Source organism: Camelus ferus, chromosome 6, assembly GCF_009834535.1.
Source record: "Camelus ferus isolate YT-003-E chromosome 6, BCGSAC_Cfer_1.0, whole genome shotgun sequence".
Taxonomy (NCBI): Eukaryota; Metazoa; Chordata; class Mammalia; order Artiodactyla; family Camelidae; genus Camelus; species Camelus ferus.
The window spans coordinates 30,254,934-30,267,483 of NC_045701.1; the positions used below are offsets into that span (position 1 = coordinate 30,254,934).

General features: G+C 42.7%; 5 non-coding genes across 5 annotated transcripts; 2 read left to right on the plus strand and 3 right to left on the minus strand.

The window, feature by feature from the left end:
- Positions 1-349: 349 nt before the first annotated feature.
- TRNAP-AGG lies at positions 350-421 on the minus strand. The gene has a single exon. It is a non-coding gene; the product is annotated as a tRNA-Pro (tRNA).
- Positions 422-1,351: 930 nt separating this feature from the next.
- On the plus strand, positions 1,352-1,433 carry TRNAL-AAG. Its single transcript has one exon. It is a non-coding gene; the product is annotated as a tRNA-Leu (tRNA).
- A 3,396-nt stretch (positions 1,434-4,829) lies between these two features.
- TRNAP-AGG lies at positions 4,830-4,901 on the minus strand. Its single transcript has one exon. It is a non-coding gene; the product is annotated as a tRNA-Pro (tRNA).
- Positions 4,902-5,227: 326 nt separating this feature from the next.
- Positions 5,228-5,300, minus strand: TRNAT-UGU. The gene has a single exon. It is a non-coding gene; the product is annotated as a tRNA-Thr (tRNA).
- A 4,915-nt stretch (positions 5,301-10,215) lies between these two features.
- Positions 10,216-10,297, plus strand: TRNAL-UAG. The gene has a single exon. It is a non-coding gene; the product is annotated as a tRNA-Leu (tRNA).
- Positions 10,298-12,550: the final 2,253 nt, after the last annotated feature.

Genomic DNA, 12,550 nt, shown 5'->3' on the forward strand with positions numbered 1-12,550 from the left:
GTAAAATACGCCTTCCTAAGTCCTGAACCAACAATTCGTGAATAACTTTAAAAAACTACAAAAGAGAAATGATGGTTGGTTTTAGAAATAATAACTTTGTAGAAGAAATACTATGTAAAATATACGTAATAATGTCTATTGACTGGTATTTATCCTGATTTAATGACATGATAAGGAGCTTTTGTCTAAAGATGAAGGTATAGATCTACAATAGTGGAGTATAAAATGGCGTTCATACAGTATTATTAGTTACAGAAGGTGCTTGCTTAACGTGGTTGGTATTTTAATATCACTCAGTCAAAGGCTTTACGGGAGGCAGGAGAAAGCAGCTAAAGAGGGAAGAAAAACAGGGCTCGTCCGAGATTTGAACCCGGGACCTCTCGCACCCTAAGCGAGAATCATACCCCTAGACCAACGAGCCACACATAGGAAAAGCATCAGTCTCTAAATTGTAGTAAAGAAACTTCTAGCCACGTCCACCATTGTAAAATCTTTTTTTAAAAACATCTTTGGGCACGGGTGACACCCAGTGGAGGAACAGATCACTGCACCCTCTCGTCCAAATTCCGAAATGCTGTGTCCCTAGACTACAGATCTTTTTTAGAAAAAGAAAATTCAGGATCAACGAAAATAATTGTGCACCATGTTTTCGCTTCCGAGTGAGCCACAGGTGCTGCAGGAGTGGTGGCAGGCAATCGCACGAGGGACGGTCACAGGCTGAGAGGTGATCCCGTGGCAGTGGGGAGGGGAGAGGACACACTTTGCCCGCAGGGCTTCTCCGTGGCGGTACCCGCCGCTGTGCCCTCTGCCGGCCGGAGAGCTCAGCCCAGGTCGGGAGGTTTCTTCTGGTCCTGGCACACAACCGACCGGCTCCTGGGCTCGGCCAGGCTGGGACGTCCATGGCGTGCTCTGGAACTCACCTCCGGGAGAGCTTCCGCGTCTCCTCCCAGAAGATCCAGGTGCCTTCTCGCCACACGACCCCAGCCTCAGCATCCTTCACGTAGCGAAAGCTCTCGCCATGTGGCGCCCTCCGTGGAGATCCCCTCGAGGCCCGAGAGGACCTCGCTCTCCCTGGTGACCAGCCTGTGCCGGGCCCAGGCGGGCGCTCCGTACACGTTCGAGCTAACAAAGATTGTACTGTCTCTAGTGATGCCCTGCTCTTGTATAATACGGCTCTTTCCACCAATCTCAAGTACTGTGGTTTCAAAGAAGAAAGAAAGCAAAACAAATCAGGAAGAAAAAGGGGGAAACAGATATGAAGAATTCCTCAAAACGATAAATATATGGGGCGTGGCGGGAAGGGGAAGAGAGAGAATATTATATAGAATTTGCCTGAAAGGTGGTTATCATGGGTAGCGTGGCCGAGCGGTCTAAGGCGCTGGATTAAGGCTCCAGTCTCTTCGGGGGCGTGGGTTCGAATCCCACCGCTGCCAGCTGTTTTTGAACCTACTCGAATCAGCCAGTCATGACTGCTCTGGTTCCGCCACTTTAAGATAGTTTATTCACCTTTGTCTCGCGACCTACCAGTTGTCTGTAAGTGACAGAGGATCTAGGTTTACGCTGCCTTGCGACTTTTCGTGTTTCTGAGGTTGTCATAATTCAAAGTTTACCATAACAATAAGCAATAACACTTTCGCAAGATAATAATAATAATGCCTTTTAATCCATGGTTTCCCAAAGGCAAAGCGCTAGGACTTTAATATCATAAAAGCTTTGCCTTGCCTTTCTTCACTTAGCCAAAGAGCATATTTTGAGCATCTGTATTGTTTTGGAACTGTTCTACTGTTGAAAACTACAGAAAAACATGAATAAAAACCAATTCCTGCCAACAAGGGAGGTTCACAGACCAAACTGGAAAAGTCAGCCGTACTGTTACAGAACAGTCTTAAAACATCGTAAAGCATCGTCAAGCAGAAAACCAATACAGTATAAAGAAAGGCAGTGCAGTGATGTGGGGCGGATGGCGAGGACATGGTGGGCTCTGCCGCTGGTGTTAGAATAACAGTCTCGTTCTCACATTACAAGCCGTGTGGCTTTAGGCAAATTACTTATCTTCTATATGCCTCAATTTCCTCTTGTCTAAAATGAGAAAATAATCGTATATACCTCATAGAAATATTGTAAAACTTAGCTCATACACTTAAGGTGCTTAGAACAGAATTTGGCAATCAAAAATGTTGTGTTTTTGTTACTTAAACACATATTTTGCCACATTTCAGACCACAGGGCTGTCTTTCTTTTCTCCCAACTGGGATGAAATTCCACTAGAGATGAGATAATACAAGACCAAATTTTCTGTAGAAAGTTACAGTAAAAAAAAAAAAAAAAAAAAAAAAAAAAAGTATGAAATTCCTGTTATTATCAATACAGATATTTATCACTCTGCTGGTCCACTTATAAGCAATTTAGTAGTTTCTTTTTGAGCAGAAACCTGAACTGGGTACTTGGGCCAAAGTGGAGACATGAAAAATGATTTAGGCTTTCTATTTGTAGTGTGAGCCCGCAGCCATGGCTCCTATACTCTGAGGGGATTCCAGTCTGAGTCTCCAAAAAGCCAGAAATAAATGCTGTTGAATTGTGGCTTCTGGAGGCCAGCGGGTGTGACTCATTCATTCTTAATCACATACTACGTACTGCACATAGTGCCAAGTGCTAAGGGTACAGCAGAGAGCAGGGCAAAATTTTTGGCCTTCTGGAGCTTACATCATAATTAAGGGGGGTGAGGAGAGAAGAAGAAAAGAAACAAATGTATATAATAGTGTCAAGTAGTGATAAATGTCGTAAAGAAAAATAAAGTTGTATAACAAATAGTGGCAATTGGGGGCTATTTTGGAAAGAGTGATCAAGGAAGATGTTTCTAAAGAGGTGACGTTTGAGCACAGAAGGACTGAAAGAGGAAGTTTTACAAATGTTTAAGGAAATAATATTCAAAAATATTAAAAAGCAAGTGAAAGGTTCATAGCAGGGAACAAGGTCCATGTACCTGAAGTGTAGTAAGAAAGCCAGTGTAGCCAGAGAGAATGGGTGAGAAAGTTGAGGAGCGGGTAGGAGCTGACATCAGAGAGAGATAGTCACAGCCAGAACAGGTAAGGGCAAGACTGTGGATTTTATTCTAAGTGTGAGAAGTTATTGGATGTTTTGAACTGAGGAGAACATTCTTTTACTTATGTTTTAGTAAGATATCTCTGGCTGCTCCCTAGAGTAGAGAGTAGAGAAAAATAGGAAGATGACCTAGAAGGCTAATGTGGGAGCCCAGGCAAAAGCTGAAGGAGAGTTTGAACTAGGGTAATAGTAACGGTTGTGTTGGGAAATGATTCTGAATGCAGACCTGACCAGGTTTGTTGGTAGATTGGATGTGATCTGTGGGGGAACTGGAGGAATGAAGGATCTATTTCTTGCAACATGGATGGTGGTAGAAGGGCCATTGGAAGAGAAGTGGCAGAAAGCCAGGAGTACTATTTGAGACATGCTAAATTTCGTAACTATATCTCATTCAATGGAGTGAGCAAGTGACTATATGTAAAAAGCTAGGTCAAGATTTATGATATAAATTTAGGGATCATCAGTAAATAAACGGTATTTAAAGGCATATGATTGGATGAGTATGTGTAGACATATCCAAAAAGGAGGACATTCAGAAATTGAGAGATCAGGAAAGCAGGAGCCAGCAAAGGAGGCTAACAAGTAGCCTCCTGAAATGAGGAGTATAGTATCCCTATGCCGCTGGACAGTTAAGTGGGATGACGAGTGAGAACTAACCTTTAGATTTGGAAGCATCACAGTCACTGGGGACCTTGACAAGAGCCATCTCAGAGGAGTGGTGGAGACAAAGGCCCGATTATGATTTTGAAGGACTGGAGATACTGTGTTTGTTTGTTGAGGGGAATGATCTTGCACACGGGGAGAAATGGCTGCTGTGTGTGATGGGGGCTGTGGAAAGGCATGTTGACTGCAGAAATTAGGGCCTTGAGTAAGGGAGAGCGAAGGGCGTCCATCTGATGAGGACCGGAAGGAGTTGCCCTAAATAGGAGAAGAGAAAGGTGGGCCTTCAAGGAGGCAAGACAGAGAATACGATTGTTGCTGAAGGTAAACTGGCCACTTTGCTGCCAGGAAGGGGATATAGTCCACTTCTAAAGGAGTTATTCTTTTCTGTAATAGTTACTCATTCAAAAAAGAAAGTTGATGAAGTCCACAAAACTTTTCTTTTTTTTTTTTTAAATTTAGCCTTTAAAATTTGCCTTCGGGGATTTGCATTCCCTCATCGCTCTGTTGCTCTGCTAGAGTTAGCAGAATCCGTCCCGTTTCTCACAGGAATATTTTTTTTTAAGGGGCGAAGAGGGAGGTGGAGAAAGAAAGAAAAACAAGACTATATGATAATACATAAAAACTCTTTTAAAGGAGAACATATCAGACACACAGTGGTGATCATGTTAGTATGTTTCAGCCCCCAGAACCTTGAGGAGAGGGGAGCAAGGAAACAGTCCCTTTATTAGTGCTTGAAGTTTCCAAGCAGTTACCCATACACTAATTTATTGTACTAAACAGGATCCCTGGAGGTAGGCAGGAAAAGGGTTACCATTACAATTTCACCGCAGATGCGCTGAGAGGCAGAGAGAATTAGCCGCTCTCAGACCTGCCACGTACGCCTGCCTGCCAGGAGGAGCAGGGAAACACTTCGTCAGACCAAATTCAAAAGATAATTTGGAGCTGTCTTTAACGCTGCTGTTTCACTTCCCTGGGGGGGCCTTCGCCGCTACTTTTCAAAGCAGAGAGAATAAAATGCAGTAACTGACGTATTTTAAATAAGTTATTGGAGGCAAGAAAACTGTGGGCTCGTCCGGGATTTGAACCCGGGACCTCTCGCACCCTAAGCGAGAATCATACCCCTAGACCAACGAGCCACGGTGCAAAACGGTTTTAACTTCGCCTCAAGGCTCAGTCTCGTCACTAGGCGTTTCCAGAAGAAGCGTGCCTTTGAGTGCCTTCTATTGGCAAGAATGCGAGTTTGTTTACCCTGCTCGCATAAGCCTCCCGCCGCCGAGTCATTTATCACCTATGGCGGTTCCCGACCGGAGAGCGGTAGGGGAAGTATGTCTGCGTTGCCTGAACGTCTTCTCAGGCGCCGCGAGGAATAAGGAAGATCTGCCGCGCACAGCTGCGTTGACATCCTCGTCCGGCCCTGGCCGCCTCTCGGCGTCAGAAGGGAAAAGAAAAGAAACGAAACCACAGGCCCCAGCGAGATTTGAACTCGCGACCCCTGGTTTACAAGACCAGTGCTCTAACCCCTGAGCTATGGAGCCCTCGCTTCCGTTGGTTTTGTCTATCTCTCATCTTATAGATGTATTAGTAAACCTACTATTACAAAATGTTAAATAGACCTTTGACTTGAGCAAAAGTCTAAGATATTCTCCTACAAAATTAGAATCTGTGTCCTGTCAGTCCCTCGAAAAGACTCCACTTTGAGTAGAGCCACTGCTAGACTGTCTTCTCGTCCCTTCTCTTGATACTCTGCTGTGACATTGCCTTCTGTGCCTTTGGTGCCCAGAAAGGATGCAGCTGTAAGAATTCCAGATATTTGGGCACACGAGAGACTCACCTGAGATTTAAGAGGCGTATATAGAGGGCATCTGATGAACAGGACGGGTAAGATGCACTCCCTGCACTTAGTATGGTGGTAAAATACGCGGAGAAGGTGAGAAGTTTACCATGGTTTTGTCCTTTCTGAATCCAGAGTCCCAAACCCTTAAGTTTGTATTTTGGAATTAACGCCTCTCTCTCAAAAGTCCAGGGGTAGAAGCGAGCAGGGAAAAGAGGTGTCGGGGAGGAAGACTTCAACCCTTTCTTAAAGCCATTTATATTTGCATATATCTTTGGTATGAAAACAATACAATTTTTTAAAGAGTTGTGTTTTCACTTTTTAGAAATCTTGTTTATGTAAGCTAATAAATAGGAACTAATTTTATTTAACTATGAAAAATCTCGTACCGATTTTTACTGCGAACATAGCCATAGGCTAGCGCATTTGGAGAAAAGTACTGATTCATGCAATCCCAGGAAGCGAACCAATTGTTTCATAAGATGTAATAACTCTCTGACCACAAGCCTGCTCTTGTACCCACTGTTTTTTATTGTTGTTGTTTGCCCAAGACAATGACCTCTCTAAGAAATCTGATATTTATGGTCGATATTCTAGGTTGTTCAGGGATGATTTATGGAGAGGCCAGGCGATGCTGTCCTCCGGTGAGATGAACGTGCACGGCCGCCCGCAGTAATGAAGGTGATGGGATCTTCTGGGGCTTGACAAGAGCTGCTTTTCCCAAGACTCCCTTGGAGGTGAACCCTCAGTCTTTCTACACCAGGCAGTATCCTCCACGCCCCCAAGAGAACTACAAGACTGTTTTAACTGACTGCTCTGCCTGTGAGGATCCAGAATCATCAGGTCGCTGTATCCCATCTGGCAACACAAGGCATTTTACTGAAGGAAACCTCCAAGGTGATCAGCATGATAATCTCTTTGAACCTAAAGCTAGGTATCATGATTCTTGAGGAAATGGCAGAAAAATCAAACCAAAACAATCTTTGAATCAAAGGAGACGTGTTATGTTGGTGAGTGTAGACACTGCAGTGTAGTGGTTAGAAAATGCCTGGGTCCACTGTTTAGCCTTGTAGAGTCACAGTGTCCTCGTTTTGGAAATGAGGGTTCATTATTATCAACTATCTTTTTGATTGTTATTATTTTCAAAGTCACAGGCCATAGGTAAAATTGTTAAACAGTCAAAATTGTCCCCTCAACAGCTTTCTCTTCCCTTCTGCTTTGTTGTTTCTCCTCCTCTCTTTGCTTATTATTCTCTGGTTGTATGTAGTCTTGGATCCTCTTACCTTTTCATACAATGTTTCCTCATCCTCACCCTGTCACAATTCAGCAAGCTCACTTCTAGTCCCTATATAGACTGATTTCCCTTTTAACCACAGACTGCTTGTTATGCATCTAAGAGGAGTTGAAGATGCTCAAAGGAGAATTCCAAGAAGTCGGAGCAACAACCAAGGGCCTGATGTTTTTTGTCAGTACTAGACAGAGCTTCGTTTCAGAGGCAAGGTCCTCACTCCTGTATCAGAACAAATAAACCTTTGACCAATAGATCCTGTCTACATTCAGCCTATCTCCTACTGCTGAAGGTTTTTCAGGACTTTAGGTCAATTTCTCTCATTCTCCCAGCCACTCACTGCCATGGCTCACTTTGATTGTCCTGTCTGACTCCAGCAGGTTCCCAGAGCCCTTCCCACTAGTTTATTAGACCCAGAGGGCAACAGCAAATATGTGCCTGTTCCAGTGTGCTCTGGACCTTGGAAGCTCATCTGTGAAACAGCTTGACTCTAGTAGACATCTTAGAAATATTTTTCATTACTTTTTTTGTTTGTCTGTATTTCTTCCACTTCCCCTCAACTTTATTTTGCAAACTTTTAAGCCTAGAGTGGAGATAAATGAAGACCAACTAAATGAGAACAAGCAAAGGCTATTTATTCAGAGCTTGTTGTAGCAAGGGAGTCAGCGATCATCACTTGAGTTTTGGCGGAGACTCAAAGGCAGACAGAGGCATGGAAAATTTTTATAGTGAGAAAAGGGGAAGGCTTCAGCTGAGCCCTAATTAGAGGCTGTTGGCCTGGGGGAGCTGGAGGCGGGCTAACTAGAAGCCAGGAATCCTATGTGATTAGTTAGGGATGCGTATTTGACTTTCTTTGGTTGGTCCTAAATTGGAAGCAGGGACAAATGTTAGGAAAGGTGTCAGTTACTAATCAAGTCCTGGCCATTGGAGCTGCTTGTTACAGGGGTTATTGTTTGGCTTCGGGTTGTTATTGGAGACAGTGGTCTGAGTTCCTACAAGTCTGACTTAAAGACAGTAGGCTGGTATCCTGAGCTGGTAGATAAAGCAGCTGAATGCTGCAGGTTGTGGTCAGAGTTCCATTGTTAAATATGGCCTGGCCATTATCCATCTGTATATTCAGTCTGCCACTAGAAAACTAAAAAGCTAAAGTTGGAAAAAACACTACAATAATATCTTTATTTACCCTTGTTTAGAATCACTAATTATTAACATTTGCCACATTTACTACTTGTATTGCCATAGTGTGTGTGCACAGTCATTCTTCTAGGTTTATATAGTATTATACAAAAAAAGAAGATATTTTCTTTTATTCAGCTGCAAGTGCCCAAAAAGCAACGATAATAAGCTTGTTTGTTTCCTGCACCTCCCAAACCTGATCAGATAGTGAGCTCAGATTTATATGATGGATGTGAAATGGATTGTATTCTACCTTGAAGGACGGAAAGAAGATCCTGTTTCTCAGTCCCCAAAGGTCTCTTGGTAGATACTCCCCATTAACCTAATCCTACGTGCCTAAATCTGTTATAAACACGCTTGTGTGTTCATTGAGAAGCTGCCCAGGATTTGAGCACTTGGTACTTTGTGGAATTGGAGTCAGAAGCTGGGAAAGGTAGTAGAAAAATCAAAGAAGAGAATCAATTTTAAGTCAGATGTGCTCTTCTTAAACTCAAAGCAGCCATACTATTACAATATTTTGTAGAGACTGAGTTGAGGAGAGGGAAGAAGGATTTCACTACCAGTAGGATGAACAGAAACAAAGACCTTCCTCTTTCCATTTTATTAGCCATGCCCTAATTCAGGGTTGCATTTCTTTTCATCTGAGGCTCACAGAGTCAATCAATCTGGTGAGATTGCTCCATGAAGTCCCTTTTGTCCCAACTCTTTCATAAACTCCAGTGACCATTGTAAGGAAAAATACAAATTTGAAATAAGAGGTTTACTTCTCCTTGTTGAAAATAAGGGAAGAAATTCCTTTCCCTTCTCTCCTTCTCTTTGAATAGTTGCTTTAGAAAATTTATAAGTATAAATACATCACAGTACTTTGCATTATTCTGATGGTCAACGTGATAAGCATATGAGAGACCATAAAAAATCTAAATATTTAAGAAGGGGCTCAATAAATGCTAAAAAGGCTATCTGATACATCCATCAAAAGGAACATATTATTTACTAGTATTTAATTTAGCAAGATTTTTATAGCACATGCAGAAAGGAGCCAGGCCAATACCGGAATGGCTTTCTACTGGAGCCAGGGACAGAGGTTTATATTGCAGTGTAGTGTAAGTCTGCCCTAAACTGAGCATAGAGCAATTGAAACATAAATTAGAACACAGAATACTTCTCAAGATTCTCTAACCTCTGGGGAGCTTGTTAAGATTCAAGTTCGATAGGCCTGAGATTCTGCATTTCTGCTAAGTTACCAGGAGTTGCTGATGCTCCTTGTCCCTAGTCCACACTTTGAGTATGTAGACCTTAAAGTAAATTTCCTTCTTGGATAGAAGAACATAGATAACATATACCCCACTGCTCTGAGCCGAGTGGAGGTCATTGACAGGTACGAGATTCCACTTTGGGTACTGAAGACCCGCAGATCACCTCTGAAACTTTCCCCTAGCTTTCCCTCTACTCCATTCGAAAGAAACTGTGTGGAGCCTAGTGGATCCGGGACCCAGGGGAAGCCCTAGACCCACCCCTTTCTGGTTGGGGAATGCTCTTGGATGTAACCTCCCTCTGGGAATCATGTTGATTCCCATATAAAGGAAATGGTTCAGGGGCTACAACAGTGCGCGTGTTTGTCTGCCTACCCCAGAATGCTTCTTTCAAGAAGGCGATCAATTAGACCCAGAGTCTCCATTCTGACTGAACCTGCAAGGAACGCGACCAAGGAGTTTTCTTTCAGTCCAGTGACAGGCTTGCCAGATCTGTAAACCGAAGGGCGCCTTCTACTGCATCTGAATTCCGGCCCCATTCGCACTCTGAGATTCACAGCCTCAGACCAACGACCCAACAGTGAGGAGCACCTTAATCATTCTTCTCTAATCACTTGCAGTGAGTCTCCAGTAAGCTGGTCTTTTTTCTTTCTGCGTCGAACTGCACAGGTTAAAGAAAAAGTAGAAGTCTTCCAAGGACATTCATGTTAATAATCATTGACCACCTTCTAGCTCATTTCCCAGGCCTGTGAGAATGCAATGTTTCCTCCTCTCTCCCAGTTTTCTCAGACTCCTAGGGATGAATGAAAGCACCGAGGGGAACCCCACTAATGGCGAAGAAAATTCAGTTTGGGGCCTATGTGTGAAGATAAATAGCGCAGAGAGGAAGTATGTTTTTGTAGGGTAGTGTGGCCGAGCGGTCTAAGGCGCTGGATTTAGGCTCCAGTCTCTTCGGGGGCGTGGGTTCGAATCCCACCGCTACCAACAGAGTGTTTTAGTCTATCCTCAATCGTGAGATCCTCTTCCCTCACTTACGGGCAACAATCTTTGAGATCCTCTCCTCTTTCTCCATCGAAGTCTCCTCCAGGCCACCAAATTTCGCTGATTCCCTCCCCGAGTTATCTACTTGCGAAGGAAACTGCTTTGGTTTCCTACTTCAATTTCATAAAAATTCTCCTTGTCTTCTGACATCCCGTACCCAAACTTGCTGTTTGCACGCATATGTACAAACTTTTGCACCGCTTTTGTGTTCCTGCAGTGGGAAATTCAGTCCTCCCTCCTCTTGTAAAATCCATGCTCACACTGAATCATTCTCATGACGTAGCTTTGGCACCATCCAGTCACTGCCCCGCAGCCCCCATCAGCCCGCCATCAACACTGGTTTAGGAGCTGCAGCTCTGTAATCGCGAAACAACCGGAGCAGACCTGATTTGGGTTTTAATCACATTACTTTTGTAATTGAATATGATGAATGAATGCAGAAAGCCACTACTTGCCAAGCTTCAAGCTCCCACTGGGTGGGGTAGGGAGGGTAAACCGTTAGTTTGAATTTGACTTTGCAGGTGGGTTTGTGATTCCAAAACACTTCAAAGCTAATTCTTGGCTGACTCTGTGCGTCAGGCCTAGTGGGGTGTGCTGTGAATGTTGACTTAGCCACTGCTCTGCCTTTTACAAGTGAATTCACTTATCCTGGAAACTGTCCAGGTCTCTGAATGACCCGACTGCAATACATTTGCAGAATGTAACTCAGTGCGCGGAAGAGGAGAGGGTACACTCAGGGTCTGTTTACTGGTGCCCTATCAGAATGGTTGTCCCACTGCACTTCTCAGCCATTTCAGCCCCTGTGACCCACAGTTATACTCTTGAATTTCACTGTACAGCTCTCTCAAGAAGGTACAGAATTTCCTTGCAGTGCCTTGAAGAATGAATGAAAGAAACAGAGCAGGGAACTAGGTAGGACTCTAACAGGAACCAAAGTTTTGGGGGTTTTATGACAGTTTTTGATTCTGCCTTCTTTTTTATGTCTTTCCCCCTTCTCATTCAAAACCCTCTTCTGTGTCCTCTCAGGCCCCCTCCCAATTCACTTCGATGACTCCTTCAGATCTGTTCCTTTCTTTTCCATCCACCTCTCACCAAAAAAACCTCAGGCCCCTAAGATTTTCGCAAAAAGACCGTATTTTTCTCAAAAATTGAGAGATCAGGCTTGCTTTGTTCCCAGCATCTTGTAAGGGGGAAAAACCCTCTAAAGTCCATAGTTTACATTAGAGTTTACTCTTGGGGTTGTGCAGTCTATGGGCTTTGATGAATGCACCATGATATATATCCACCATTAAAGTATCATAAAGAATAGTTTCACTACCCTAAAAATCCTCAATGCCTCACCAACACACCCCTGTTTCCCCTCTAAACTCTGGACATCACTGATCTTTTCCAGAATGTCATATATTCAGAATCATACAACATGTAGACTTTTCAGATTGGCTTCTTTCACTTAGTAATACTTATTTAAAGTTCCTCCATATCATTTCATGGCTTGATATCTCATTTCTTCTTTGTGCTGAATAACATTCCATTGTATGGATGTACTGCAGTTTATGTATCTATTTACCTGTTGCAGGACATCTTTACTGCTTCCAAGCTTTGGCAATTATACATACATAAAGTTGCTATAAACATTCATGTGCAGGTTTTTGTGTGAACATAAGTTTTCAGCTCATTTGAATAAGTACCTAGAAATGTGATTTCTGGATTGTATGATAAGAATATATTTAGTTTTGTAAGAAACTACCAAAATGTCTCCCATAGTGGCACAGGTATTTGTAAACTTTATTTTGTAAGGTTTAAACAAACACTGTTTTTTAAAAAATGTAATATATGTGGCATATTTTGAAAAAATATATTAAAGTATAAAGAACACAATTTACCCGCAGATAAACATATTTTGTCATATTTCCTTTTTTCTGAAAATGAATGATAAATTTCTAGAAGTAGGAAAAGAATACTTGATCATAAACAATGTTTTTTTTAAGTTTCCTGATTTTAATGCCTAACTGTTCTCCAGAAAGTAGTGACATTCTACAAGAAAGTCCTTGTCGCTGTATCCTGTTCAGAACCAAATATCAATCTACACTTTCTACTTTGTTGGTGAAAAAAATAATCCCTTGTTTTAATTAGCATTTCTTTCTTATTCTTGAAAGAACATTGTCATAAGCATATTTTGCCTTTTGCTTTGTTATT